Source organism: Oncorhynchus keta, chromosome 10 (genome assembly GCF_023373465.1).
Source record: "Oncorhynchus keta strain PuntledgeMale-10-30-2019 chromosome 10, Oket_V2, whole genome shotgun sequence".
In the NCBI taxonomy this organism is placed as follows: Eukaryota; Metazoa; Chordata; class Actinopteri; order Salmoniformes; family Salmonidae; genus Oncorhynchus; species Oncorhynchus keta.
Genome location: NC_068430.1, coordinates 18,931,440 through 18,946,611, shown reverse-complemented (window position 1 = coordinate 18,946,611; position 15,172 = coordinate 18,931,440). Strand labels below are relative to the sequence as shown.

General features: G+C 38.9%; 1 protein-coding gene across 1 annotated transcript in view; it reads left to right on the top strand.

The window, feature by feature from the left end:
* Positions 1-11,227: 11,227 nt before the first annotated feature.
* The window catches only part of LOC118373925 (contactin-4-like), a 116,767-nt gene continuing 112,822 nt past the window's right edge, over positions 11,228-15,172 (top strand). Inside the window, exon 1 of the mRNA XM_052526623.1 lies at positions 11,228-11,395. The gene's annotated coding sequence lies outside the window, so the exon portion shown is untranslated. The remainder of the gene's footprint in view (positions 11,396-15,172) is intronic.

The following is a 15,172-nucleotide window of genomic DNA, read 5'->3' as shown; positions in this document are numbered from 1 at the left end:
AGTGTGCTGACCCTGGTAGTGGATTGAGTATGCAGCTGGAGGTTGAATGTTTGAAGGGGTACGGGACTATAAAAAGTTTGGGAACCACTGATCTGCAGTGTTGTTAAGTTATTATTGTCATTCTAAAAGAAAATAAAGGACTTCAATGAGACAAATTAAGCACAATATAACAAATGCACAATGCAGTAAATGTATCGTAACTATGGGAACACAGATACTACATGACGGGAACACAGATACTACTGTACATAATGGGAACACGGATACTACATAATGGGAACACAGGTACTGCATAATGGGAACATGGATACAACTGTACATAACTGTAACACAGATACTACATAATGGGAACATGGATACTACTGTACATAATGGGAACACAGATACTACTGTTCATATTGGGAACACAGATACTACATAATGGGAACACTGATGCAGCATAATGGGAACACAGATACTACATAATGGGAACACAGATACTATGGTAACTTTGTTAGCATCTGCTATTTTGGTTTCCAGCATGATAGTTTCCAGCATGTACTTTACATAGCAGAGGCAATGGGAATGATGCGTAAAGTGTTTAGTTCCTCACTGTTGTTCTCCAGTTTCTCGAAAGCCCAGCGCATCATTGTGTTGATGAGAAGCTGTGGCTGTGTACGCCTCGGAGATATGTTCTTTGATAGCCACAGCTTGGATGCACTTCTCAGGGTATAAACAGCAATTCATCATCTCAACTATGTGCATGCAAAACAATTGCTCTTTTTATTCTGAAATACTTTCAGTAATTTCAGACCATATATTTAGAGAGCTCTGAGGCACGGTTCCGCCACAATATTCTAGGTGCTCTGAGTATTTGGAAATTAGGCCTTGGTGCTTGAGTTCCAAAATACTTTTCCATTTGGATTTGAGTGTAATTACTGTAAGGAACAGACACCGTTTCCTACTCACATGCCATCATTGAACTGAGATCTCATGCAGAGACAACCAAATAGAAACAATAACGGCAGCATGAACTATAGAATTATTTTGTTCTTAGAAGCCAGTTTTCGATAAACAAAAACAACCCATTTATCATCTTCAACCCAGAGTTTTTATATGTGGGTAACTGATGCCAGAGCTGACCAGTCCAGCTGAAAGGGTGATGCTCGGTCACAAGGTTTTCTGGGAGGTCAGGAGGAAAACTGGGCCAAGAACCAGATTTGAATAGTTCTCCGACGATGCCTCGCTCCCTAAAGAGACAATTAGAGGGAAAAAAATAGTGTGGTTTCAGAGCAGAAAGAATGTTTCCGAAACATAATAACACACCACTAATGGTGTTACAAAAGAAGCTCTGGCAAACCACATTTACAGTCTTTCTTTTTTCAATCATGTGAAATCATCAACAGCCATTACAGTAAGAGAAACTGAAGCAAATGTACACGAGTAGGGGTAATCAAACCTCGTTAAGCAGATTTCAGGGTTGGTATAGCTGTTTAGGTATTGGTTATAACTAAGATTATCTCACGTAGTTTGTCAAATTTGACTGATGAAGTGGCAGACATAGGGCAGCTGTGTGTGAAAGAGAGGCAGATCAGAGTATCTGTGTGTGTGAGGCTCAGTCTCCGTGGGTTTCATCTGCCTGAGACATGCTTCTCTGGTCCCTTGTGAAGCAATTTGTTGAGGCAGCTCATAAATTACACAGCTAGTCCAGGGTGTCATTTATTAGAAACAGGTTCAGTTCCTGATTTAAAGGTCTCTGATTTGTCTTTTTCCACTGAACAGTGACTGTATTCGCAGGAGTGTAGATTTGCCATTAATCATTATTCACAGCCACCGAAAACAGATCAACTTTGAGTGGCGTTTGAAAAGGGTTTACCTCTTAAGAATGGAGAATACGGTCCAGTAAAAGTGCATAATCTTCAAAATAACTTGGAAAATAAGAAACTACGAGGGGAAGATTCATTTTAAAAGGGACATAAAAAATGTCCCTTTTAAAATAGCTGATCAACCTTAAGATCACTTAGAACTTATGTTGATTCTACCTGATGATACAATTTGCCATTTTTACACTGAATATTATGCTCGAAATTAAAAGGACCATTTTTCTATAATATGTTCCAATGGTCTATAAGTAGAACATTGGAATGTAAGCTTATAAATTGCATATTGGTGGTTTGATCTGACTCAAGAGGAAATAAATATCAGCTTAATAGTGGTCATGGGGCTTGTGGCTTAGTTGCATAAAATTACTTCCTCTTTAGGTAGGCTAAATTATTCATATTGCAGTTGTGTTTTCAATCTACTGTTCCCGATGTCATCAAATAGGTTAATTAAGGTCATGTTGCCAATGAGCTGAGCCAGCCATGTTGGGGACATGCAAGTTGACAACAATGAGCTGAAACAGCCATGATGAGGACAAACAAGGTGACAACAATGAGCTGAACCAGCCATGATGAGGACATGCAAGTTGATGACAATGAGCTGAACCAGCCATGATGAGGACATGCAGGTTGATGACAATGAGCTGAACCAGCCATGATGAGGACATGCAAGTTGATGACAATGAGCTGAACCAGCCATGATGAGGACATGCAGGTTGATGACAATGAGCTGAACCAGCCATGATGAGGACATGCAAGGTGACGACAGCAAATTTCTTGAGTTGTGAATCACATGCAGCTGGTGGCACCTTAATTGGGGAGGATAGGCTCAGAGTAATGGCTGGAATGGAATAAATGTAATGGTACGTGTTGGATGCCATTCCATTTACTCCATTCCAGCCATTATTATAAGCAGTCCTCCCCTCAGCAGCCTCCTGTGTTGTGAATGTGTTGAAAGCCTGAAATGATCACAGGAGACATGAAGGTCATTCTCTTTGGCAGGTTTGTAAGATATTGCCCTTTCAGGTACACAAGTTTAATATCATTACTGAGAGCAATTTTTAAATCTCTCAGCAGGTTGTCAGGTCAACATCCAGTTTTGGTTGACATTTAGGTTGTCAATGAAGGCGGAATTCAACATGAAATAACCAAACTTTGGTATGTTATAAACCTCTTGCAAATTCAACCTACTGGTCATTTTGAAGTAATGGGATGACATTGATGAAGTAAAAAAAAAAAAAAAAAAAAAGAGGAAACACATTTTTGCACGGAAGGTAGTCAGTTGCCACAGGACAACACAATACCGCAATGAGGACTCTAATTGATTGTATTAAATAATTATGAATTAATAATGATGTCTTGCCCTCAATTTCTGAGAATCCTTCTTTAAATTATTGGAAATGTGTCAAAGTGAGGAGAATAAATGCATATTATCTGTAATACCCTTCTAGCTTCTTGATATGATGTACAAAAATCTGTGAGTTCTTCTCTTTTTATCATTGATGACTAAGACATGCTTTTAAAAATCCCAAGCATCCTCGGGGAAAATGTGTGTGTGTGTGTGTGTGTGTGTGTGTGTGTGTGTGTGTGTGTGTGTGTGTGTGTGTGTGTGTGTGTGTGTGTGTGTGTGTGTGTGTGTGTGTGTGTGTGTGTGTGTGTGTGTGTGTGTGTGCGCGTGCCTGTATGCTTGTGTGTGTGTGTGTGTGTGTTTGTGTGTTGACGTTACAGGTTTTGGTTTTTCCATTTATGTTTTGAGGTTGGACTTCTAGCATGTATAGCGCGTTAGAACGTAAAACGGTCAAATAATCTTACTAGAAAATATTCATATTCATGAAATCACAAGTGAAATATAGCGAAACACAGCTTAGCCTTTTGTTAATCACCCCATCTCAGATTTTGAAATTATGCTTTACAGCGATAGCAAGACAAGCGTTTGTGTAAGTTTATCGATAGCCTAGCATAGCATTATGTCCAGCTAGCAGCAGGAAGCTTGGTCACGAAAATCAGAAAAGCAATCAAATTAACCATCTACCTTTGATGATCTTTGGATGTTTTCACTGACGAGACTCCCAGTTATACAGCAAATGTTCCTTTTGTTCTATAAAGATTATTTTTATGCCCAAAATACCTCCCTTTGTTTGTCACGTTATGTTCAGAAATCCACCGGAAATAGCAGTCACGACAACGCCGGGAAAAATCAAAATTATATCCATAATATCGACAGAAATATGGCAAACTTTTATTATAATCAAGCCACAAGATGTTTTTCAAATATCTATTCGATAATATATAAACCGGGACAGTTGGCTTTTCAGTAGGACCGGGAGGAAAAATGGCAACCTTCCACTTTTACGCAAGAATCACTCTGAGAGTCATCAGCTGGCCACTTACGCAATGTGTTAGTTTACGCTCATTCTTCAACATAAAGGCGTGAAACTACGTCTAAAGGCTGTAGACACCCTAGGGAAGATGTAGAAAAAGGAATCTGGTTGATATCCCTTTCAATGGGCAATAGGGATGCACAGAAAGACGGGTTTCAAAATAAGGGTCACTTCCTGATTGGATTTTTCTCAGGATTTCACCTGCAATATCAGTTCTGTTATACTCACAGACAATATTTTTACAGTTTTGGAAACTTTAGAGTGTTTTCTATCCTAAGCTGTCAATTATATGCATATTCTAGCATCTTGTCCTGAGAAATAGGCAGTTTACTTTGGGAACGTTATTTTTCCAAAAATAAAAATAGTGCCCCTGAGCTTCAAGAGGTTTACAGCAAAAACATGAAAATATCTTTCGGCTCTGGTGAAGAAAACAATCAGTATTGAAGAATGACACTTTTTCAGTTGTTATACATAGAACTTTTGGAACCATTGGAACCATCTAATATTACAGAGCTATTCAACCCTTGTCCAGGTTGTTCAATATCAGGAAGTTCATAATATACTTTGTGTCCCTCTGGATTTTTTGCAATAATTACATGAAATGAATACCTTAATTATGTAAACTCTTCTGATAACTGTGGTCATGTAGTTTATATTCCTGTGTCCCCAGCGCATTTTCTCCCAATGATGAAACTGAGATCTACCCTTGCCACATCCTTTCTATTCTGGTCAGTGGGTTTTCACTAGGGAGCTGGGAGTATTGATATGCTAACAGGATGACACAAGAGATACCTTCAAGGGGACTTCTTTTTACTTGAATGCCCCAGAGTTACTATCCATTATGTTAACGACTTCACTGTATTTTCATACTACCTTATTTGTAAAGGACCTTGGGCAGAAATCAGATGGTAACCCATTGCTTGTTATTGTAAGATTGGAGGAAAGAGCAAGAGGAAGATTTAGTATGAGTCAAATGTCTTGGGATTTTGTTAAGGGTTTCTATCTCTACCTCAATAAGAAGATAATTGCATTAACAAGTGAAACACTTTAAAATGTGAACTGCGGAAGTGTAACTAATAAGCTAGTTGGCAAGATAGTATGGAACAGCTGGCTCTCATTGTGTGTCTGTTAGAATAGATGTTGTCTGGTGCCAACACCCACATCTAGATGTGTGAAGGTTAGTGTATTTTCTGTAGAGAAGATACTTATCCATCCTTTATGACATTCCTAGGAGTGTGTAAACTAAAAAAAGTATTACCATAGCGTTTTTATGTGTTCTGTATAGTTATGTACTTGAACATGTATAAATTGACCAATTCAGCACATTTGGGCAGACTTCATACAACATTTTGAACAGTAATGCAATGGTTCATTGGCTCAGTCTAAAACTTTGCACATACACTGCTGCCATCTAGTGGCCAAAATCCAAAGTGTGCCTAGCCTCCAAAGTGAAATAATCTCTTGCATTTCAAAGATGAATTTTTTTAAACGCATGTTTTTTCTTTGTATTATCTTTTCTAGATCGAATGTCTTATTCTCCTACATTAATTTCACATTTCCACAAACTTCAAAGTGTTTTCTTTCAAATGGTATCAAGAATATGCATATCCTTGCATAGCTACAGGCAGCTAGATTTGGGTATGTCCTTTTAGGTGAAAATTGAAAAAGGGTCCAATCCCTTAACCTATATTTAACAAGGCAAATCACTTAGCAAATTCCTACAGTAACTCAGTTGCCAGAGAGAAAGGAAACCACTCAGAGATTTCACCATGAAGCAAATGGTGACAGTTAAAGAGTTTAATAACTTTTCATGTTCAAAATTGTGCACTTTCCTCAAACAATAGCATGGTATTCTTTCACTGTAATAGCTACTGTAAATTGGACAGTGCAGTTAGATTAACAAGAGTTTAGGCTTTCTGACAATATCAGATATGTCTATGTCCTGGGAAATTTCCTTGTTACTTCCAAACTCATGCTATTCCCATTAGCCGACGTTAGCTCAACCGTCCCGTGGAAGGGACACCGATCTCAAAGAAGTTTTGAGGCTGTGATAGGAGAAAACTGAGGATGGATCAACAACATTGAAGTTACTCCACAATACTAACCTAAATTACAGAGTGAAAAAAGGACACCTGTACAGAATAAAAAATAATCCAAAACATGAATCTTGTTTGCAACAAGGTACTAAAGTAATACTGCAAAAGAAAAACGTTTTGTTGAGAATACAAAGTGTTATGTTTGGGGCAAATCCAATGCAACACATTACTGAGTAGCACTCTCCATTTTATAAGCATTGTGGTGGCTGCATCATGTTAGGGGTATGCTTGTAATCGGTAAGGACTGGGGATGAAAATAAACTGAATGGAGGTAAGCACAGTCAAAATTCTAGAGGAAAGACTTTTTCAGTCTGCTTTTCACCAGACACTGAGAGATGAATTCACCTTTCAGCAGGACAATAACAGAAAACACCAAATCTACACTGGAGTTGCATACCAAGAAGGCAAGGAATGTTCCTGAGTGCCTGAGTTACAGTTTTGACTTAAATCTGCTTGAAAATCTATGGCAAGACCAGAAAATGGTTGTATAGCATTGATCAAAAACCAATTTGACAGAGCGTGAAGAATTCTGAAAAGAATAATAGGCAAATGTGACACAATCCAGGTGTGAAAAGCTCTTAGAGACTTACAGTACCCAGAAAGACTCACCGTTTTAATCGCTGCCAAAGATTATTCTAACATGTATTGACTCAGGGGATTGAATATTTACAAGATATACTGTATTAGTGTTTTATTTTTATACATATATACAGTATATATATATATATATTTATTTTTTTACAAATTGTTAGAATTTTTCTTTCACTTTGACTTTATTTAGTGTAGATTGTTCCAGAGAGAGCCAGAGTTCATCACCCCTTGACTCATGGTGTGGAGGATGGGTAGTGGGGTGAGCTGCTTGAGAGCTCTTTGAGATGGTGAAGTCACCAGCAAGGGACATCCTAACACAGGCTTCAGTATTGTTACAGATAGAGAATTGTCCAATGCGGGTCTGTGGAGAACTCTACTCGGGGGGCTTCAAGGATGTGACTGTGGATTTCATCCTCAGGTCAAATAAAACTTACAGACTAAAACAACATGCATTCTATTTTCTAATTTACTGTAATTAGATACCATAATCTAATGTTGTCGCTGTACCCCCCCCCCTCCTACCCTATATTTAGAAGCTGGTCTCTACCAATGGACCTGCTGGGCCAGCACCGACAGCTCTGCAAGCACCTGCATCTGTGGCTGCTGTTCCGACTCCTCCATTGAACTTGCACTGAAATTTTGTCAAACTATTTTTCCTCAACTACTATGGCTCTGCTGCCATGATAGAACACTGATTCAGGTAATATTTTTGATAAGTGACATGGTTTCCTCCTCTGTTCATTGTGACCAATAGGGTTTTCTCTCTTTTGCAATTCAATAAGCAAAGGTTTTAGGGGCTCTTGTGTCTGCAGCAAGACCAGACCTTAACTTGGCAAGGAAGCCTGCTTAGGTAAATAAAATAGTAACTAACCTGTCAAAAGCTTGGTTTGTAATAATCTGTTTTTATAACAATATAACCTTCAATAATGTTAATGCAACAACACATTTTTTACAGACTCAAGATGCCTGTATCCCAACCAAGTTGTCTACAGCCTCTGTGAGTTCTCCCACCCATGCTATGGCCCCTGTGAGTTCTCCCACCCATGCTATGGCCCCTGTGAGTGCTCCCACCCTTGCAAGGGTGTCTGTGAGTGCCCCAATCTCTGCACCACCATCTGTAAGAGGGATTTTACCTACAGCACTACATCATGCACTGTTGTTTCTTATGATTTTCCAATGATGTCAAGCAAAGAGGCACTGAGTTTGAAGGTAGGCCTTGAAATTCACAGGTACACCTCCAATTGACTCAAATTATGTCAATTAGCCTATCAGGAGTTTCTAAAGCCATGACATCCTTTTCTGGAATTTCCCAAGATGTTTAAAGGCACAGTCAATTTAGTGTATGTAAACTTCTGACCCACTGGAATTTTGATACAGTGAATTATAAGTGAAATAATCTGTCTGTAAACAGTTGTTGGAAAAATTACTTGTGTCGTGCACAAAGTTGATATCCTAACCGACTTGCCAAAAAATGTGTGGAGTGGTTGAAAAATTAGTTTTCATGACTCCAACCTAAGTGTATGTAAACTTCCCACTTCAACTGTATATATTACCAGTCAAAAGTTTGGACACCTACTCATTCAAGGGTTTTACTTTATTTTTTACTATTTTCTACATTGTAGAATAAGAGTGAAGACAAACGATGAAATAACACATATGGAATCATGTAGTAACCAGAAAAGTGTTAAACAAATCAAAATATATTTTAGATTATTCAAAGTAGACACACTTTGCATTGACAGATTTGCACACTCTTGGCATTCTCTCAACCAGCTTCATGAGGAATGCTTTTCCAACAGTGTTGAAGGAGTTCCCACATATGCTGAGCACTTGTTGGCTGCTTTTCATTCACTCTGTGGTCCAACTTTTCCCAAACCATCTCAATTGAGTTAAGATTTTATTTATTTATTTATTTCACCTTTATTTAACCAGGTAGGCAAGTTGAGAACAAGTTCTCATTTACAATTGTGACCTGGCCAAGATAAAGCAAAGCAGTTCGACAGATACAACGACACAGAGTTACACATGGAGTAAAACAAACATACAGCCAATAATACAGTATAAACAAGTCTATATACAATTTGAGCAAATGAAGTGAGAAGGGAGGTAAAGGTAATAAAGGCCATGGTGGCAAAGTAAATACAATATAGCAAGTAAAACACTGGAATGGTAGTTTTGCAATGGAAGAATGTGCAAAGTAGAAATAAAAATAATGGGGTGCAAAAGAGCAAAATAAATAAATAAATAAAATACAGTTGGGAAAGAGGTAGTTTATTGGGCTAAATTGATTGGGTCAGGTCATCTGATGTAGCACTCAATCACTCTCCTTAATGGTCAAATAGCCCGTACACAGCCTGGAGGTGTGTTTGGTCAATGTCCTGTTAAAAAAAATGATAGTCCCACTAAGCGCAAACCAGATAGGATGGCGTATCGCTGCAGAATGCTGTGGTAGACATGCTGGTTAAGTGTGCCTTGAATTCTAAATAAATCACTGACAGTGTCACCAGCAAAGCACCATCACACCTCCTCCTCCATGCTTCACAATGGGAACCACACATGTGGAGATCATCCATTCACCTACTCTGCGTCTCAGAAAGACAGTGATTGGAACCAAAAATCTCACATTTGGACTCATCAGACCAAAGGACAGATTTCTACTAGTCTAATGTCAATTGCTCGTGGTTCTTTTCCCAAGCAAGTCTCTTCTTATTATTGGTGTCCTTAAGTAGTGGATTCTTTGCAGCAATTCAACCATGAAGGCCTGATTCACGCAGTCTCCTCTGAACAGTTGATTTTGATGTGTCTGTTACTTGAACTCTGTGAAGCATTTATTTGGGCTGCAATTTCTGAGGCTGGTAACTCAAATGAACTTATCCTCTGCAGCAGAGGTATCTCTGGGTCTTCCTTTTCTGTGGTGGTCCTCATGAGATCCAGTTTCATCATAGTGCTTGATGTTTTTTTAACTACTCTTGAAGAAACTTTCAAAGTAATGATTGACTGTCATTTCTCTTTGCTTATGTGAGCTGTTCTTGCCATAATATGGACTTGGTCTTTTACCAAATAGGGCTATCTTCTGTATACCACCCCTACCTTGTCACGACACAACTGATTGGCTCAAACGCATTATGAAGGAAAGAAATTCCACAAATGAACCTTCAAGGCACACCTGTTAATTGAAATGTATTTCAGGTGACTACCTCATGAAGCTGGTTGAGAGAATGCCAAGAGTGTGCAAAGCTTTCATCAAGGCAAAGGGTGGCTACTTTGAAGAATCTAAAATCCAAAATATATTTGAACTTGTTTAACAATTTTTTTGGTTACTACATGATTCCATAGCTGTGTTCGAATACCCATACTATATACTGCATATTTAATTTATCAAATCAAATTTTATTGGTCACATACACATGGTTAGCAGATGTTAATGCGAATGCAGTGAAATGCTTATGCTTCTAGTTCCGACAGTGCAGTAATATCTAACAAGTAATCTAACAATTTCCCAACAACTACTAACCCACACAAATCCAAAGGGGTGAACACAGAGACAACATTAGAGTTTGGTATCTAATTATTACATACTGTATACTATTGGTTAGTTTTAGTATACTATAAACAAACAATATGCTTTCAGTTGAGCGTACTAGCTCTTCGCCTGTCTACTGGATGCTGATGCTTTTGCTCCCACTACAGTCCAACCTGCTTCCTCCAGTGCCAAATCTATTGTTACCAGTACCTGCCTAGTAATGTCTAACACCGACAACCGTAATTGTCACGCTAATGAAGACCATTAAAGTAGCCTACCTACTTATTATGTTACTGTAAAGTAATGATTTACATTTTGAGCAGACAGATGTTTTTGCACTTGATTAGTCCTAAAGTAAAGTACCTTTATGTTTTGACTCTTTGTGGCCTGTCCAATATTCTCCTATGTGTTGCACAATTGTTCACTTGGAAATAAGAAACAACTACTATATGGTTACAGAAAAGGTGCAGATTAGAATATTACTGATTGATACATCTTGCTGGAAGGCAAATAGGTGTAGGCCTACTATATCCTACTGTAGTTTAGTCATTCAGTAAAAAAGAAATGGCAACAATTGATTTGTCCCAAATCCTAAAGGATTACACCTCAAATAGATTGGTATAGTCTAATTCACCTGCATATTCAATAGTCTGATTTTGAGATAAATAGGCTAGTCATAACCTACTATACATGAGAACAACCATATTTGATACATATGGTGATTTTTGCGGGGGAGGGGTCTATGGTGTGGCGTTTTTGTGCTGCCAAAATCTACACTGGGAGAAACAGTTTGGACATCAAGCGGTTCTGTATCAAAAGCGATTTGAGATTCCTGTGTTCCGGACGTCTTCACAGTCCTCTTGGTTTTGAAGAACCTCTCCTTTTGCCTGCGAATATCAAGTTCATACTCGCCTGCAGCAACCTGCCCTGTCTTCTCTGTTGAAGGTAAGGTTCCATGAAAGTTATTGTGCCACGTAGTCTACTGTGTGTTCAATCTATGAATGGGGAATGTTTATTCGGTGGCGAATACGTCCAGTCCACTTATAATTTGACTAAACGCATAGCAGCAGGTATAACTAGTAGGCTACCAAGTTAAACCACAGCTGGTTGATTTGCGCATTTTCACCAAATCCTTAGATTTCCAGTATTTTGAACACCAGTCAATGCTTTCTCTCCCGGTTACATGAATATCAAGTTCATATTCAGTCTGTGGCGATATTTCGTGCGGTTCATTTTAATCTACACTTAAGTAAATTCTTTGGAATTGCATTTCAAAGCACATTTTCGCTAGACTACATTCAAAAGGGAAGGCTATTCTTTGTTGTTTTGTCATTGCACTATATAGCAAGCAATAACGCTTTCTAATTGATCTTCTCCCTGCCTCATACCTTCACATTTTGTGCACTAATGCTTTACGAAGCTCTTGTTGGAAGACGCAGCAAACGACATAGGTTTTTGTTTTAACTTACATCACAGAACAGGTAGGTAGCCTAGTTGCCTGGCCTAGTTAAATAAATGAAAAAAATAACATTTAAAAAAAGGTTGGATCACGTTCTGAATTTCACCCAGCCTTTTAACATATTTCGTATTCTCTTTCTGGGCTCTCATTAGTTGTTTAGGTGTAGCCTAATTGCTGAACAAGTCTTTTTTTTACATATCCATAGAAGTGCACTCTTTCCCACTAAAGTCCCTGTCTCTGAAGATCTGTATTTGTGCCTAGCCAAACTAGGGTAGTGTGCAGAAAAATACTATTCTGGCTTTGCATACAGGCTGTTTGGGCAACGTATCCAGGTTACCGTGCATACACACCTGCAGTAGGCTAATATAATACGTGATGGGAGCCAAATAAATGCTAACCAGTGTATTGCCCCCAAAATGTGTTTGTTTTAAATGGAATTGGAAGACATAATTTTTGCAATAATTTTCAGATTTTCAAAAAGGAATTAGCTGCTACACGGTCCTTTAGGATATAAGAAAACGTCTGTTTGAAACAAGCACACTAGTGCTTGCGCTGTCTGTGGTGCTGATTTGAGCTCATGTCTCTCTCTCTCTCTCTCTCTCTCTCTCTCTCTCTCTGTCTGTCTGTCTGTCTGTCTCTGTGTTTGTGTGTGTGTGTGCGACAGGCAGTGTTCGTGTATGTCTGTTATGGACATGTATTGCCTTAAACTTGGACTTTGGACAACAGAACAATTCTTATTAACGAGACCCAAGTCTGCAGTCATAATTTATAGGAAAGCTATGGAATCCTACCTTCTGAAATTATTATCTTGAAGTTCAAACTTTACAGGAAGGTAAAGCATAATGTATAATTAGCTGTTTTCTTTCAATAGATTTATTCCATGATCACTTTCTTCTGTCACTTAGTTTGTCGAAACGATGATTAATATACCACTTTGTGGGTTAATTTCTCAAGCAGTGACTTAATAAAACTGCCACGTCTCTGCAGCTCTGTCGATTAGCCTCAGGAGGGCCATCTAGAGAATACATATGGGCCGTTGGGCTTCCTCAGTTTCTCATGCCCACCTGACAGACTGGCAGTGGCTCACTACAGCCTGACTATTCAGCCTGCTCTCACCGAATTGCAACAGATGTCAAATCACTCCATCTCCCACCATCCATAGGAAATGACTTAGAGCATTAAAATAAGTGATCCATTTGGTCATTGTTCTGGAGAAGGAAATATTTGCCTGGCTGCTTCTCGCCGACAAATGTATGCATATTATAGACAAATGATCAGCATGGCAATATGAAGTGCTGCACTGACAGACAGCGTCAATTGTTACACTGACCAATAGACAGCCTCAATTGCTGCACTGACCGACAGACAGCCTCAATGTATTTAATATACATGCATACGTATGAGGTGTAATTGTTGGTGTATAACTATCTCACCAATGCTACTGTCACTGACTTGAGTAGACATGGAAGTTCTATGAGGTATCATGCATTATACACATGTTCCCCGTGTTGGGATATGAAGCTGCATGGCCGTGAACTCAGTGCAGGCCAGGGCAGGTAGCTAGCTGAGGCCTAATCTTCACTGAGGTGATAGAGGTAGATAACAGTGATAGATGGAGCGGGTGGTGGGTTTAACATCCTGAGCTCAGTGTTGTCTGCTGGGGTCAGGCCTGTGATATCATAGTGCCAGTTCAGCCAGCTTCATTCTCCCTCTGCCTGGCATCTTGGTCATGTTAATAGCTGCCGGTGTGTGTATGAGCCAGGCTGGTTCTGTATTCACTTCAAGTGAAATGCTTCCCTGGCCATCCGCCAGCCAGCAGCAGGATGTTATTGTGACGTGAAGGGGCTACATTCTCAGTGATGTCTTCAGGTAGTGCAATTTTTGGAAAGTTCCACACTAGAAAATACAGAGAAAGCGAGCAATGGTGTATTCCAGAGTTTTTCTGTATTTTTACTATTTTCTACATTGTATAATAATAGTGAAGATAAACTATGAAAAAACACATATGGAATCATGTAGTAAAAACAAATCAAAATATATTTTTTTATATTTCAGATTCTTCAAAGTAGCCACCCTTTGCCTTGATGACAGCTTGGCATTTGCCTTGCACAATCTTGGCATTCTCTCAACCAGCTTCATGAGGTAGTCACCTGGAATCCATTTCAATTAACAGATGTGCCTTGTTAAGTTAATTTGTGGAATTTATTTCCTTCTTAATGCGTTTGAGCCAATCAGTTGTGTTGTGACAAGGTAGGAGTGGTATACAGAAGGAAGCCCTATTTGGTAAATGCACATCCACTGATAATGACCAACTTCTTGCAGCAGGCATTATATAAAATTAACACGTCTCCTAAACAATTTCTGAAGCACAATGTGCCATTGAGTAGCCAGTTAGTCTTTATGTTTGAAGTCTAGCCAACCTTAATTTATTTGCTTGCTAACAAGGTAGAACAGTTTAAGATAGCGATATCTGTTTTTTTGCAGGCTGCGTCTCAATCACCGTCCCGCATCTGCGGTGAAAGGTGGCAGAGCTAAAGCAGTGTTTGCAGAACATGAGACATCCCGGAAATCGGTCTTCTCATGAAAACGTCTGTTGTGTCACCAACACAACGGTGTTCTCTGATTTGCTATAGGACGTCCACAAGCCTCACAAGATTTCTGAAGTCGGTACAGCCTCTTCTACCAACTTCTGTCGGTAATGTCTGAGTGGTTTGGCCTGGAAAATAATGTCCCGTCTGTGGACTGCTGAGACTGTCACGGATATGATGGTGTTCTCCGTTTTGCTCTAGGACACCGACAAGCCTCACAAGACTCATCTGAAGGTCCACGCTTCCAGTTTTTAAACTGAATGGAAGTGTATATATTGAGTTAGTTTAGTGTCTAAAGTAAGGTGATAAATAAGTGTAACAAAAACAAAAATGTTTACTGATCTCATCTATTTTAAGAACACTCTCCCTTTAGATTATTTTTGACTATCTGTTCCATGTAGTGAATGTTATTCAATGTGTTTCTATTGGCTAATAGCAGTAATGCCAAATTCAATGTTGAATCCAATCCATTATTATGATTATGATTATTAAATTTTTCCCCCTTATTAAGGGGTCTTACATTTCCAAATCAAACAGTTAAATAATCGTTGGCATGACCATCTTAAAACAATTCAATATGTTAGCTTAGACCCATTAGTTTAGGGCCTGTCCGTTCATTGCCGACAATGAACGAAATTGCATTTTATGGATGTCAATTTGAATGCACAGAGATAC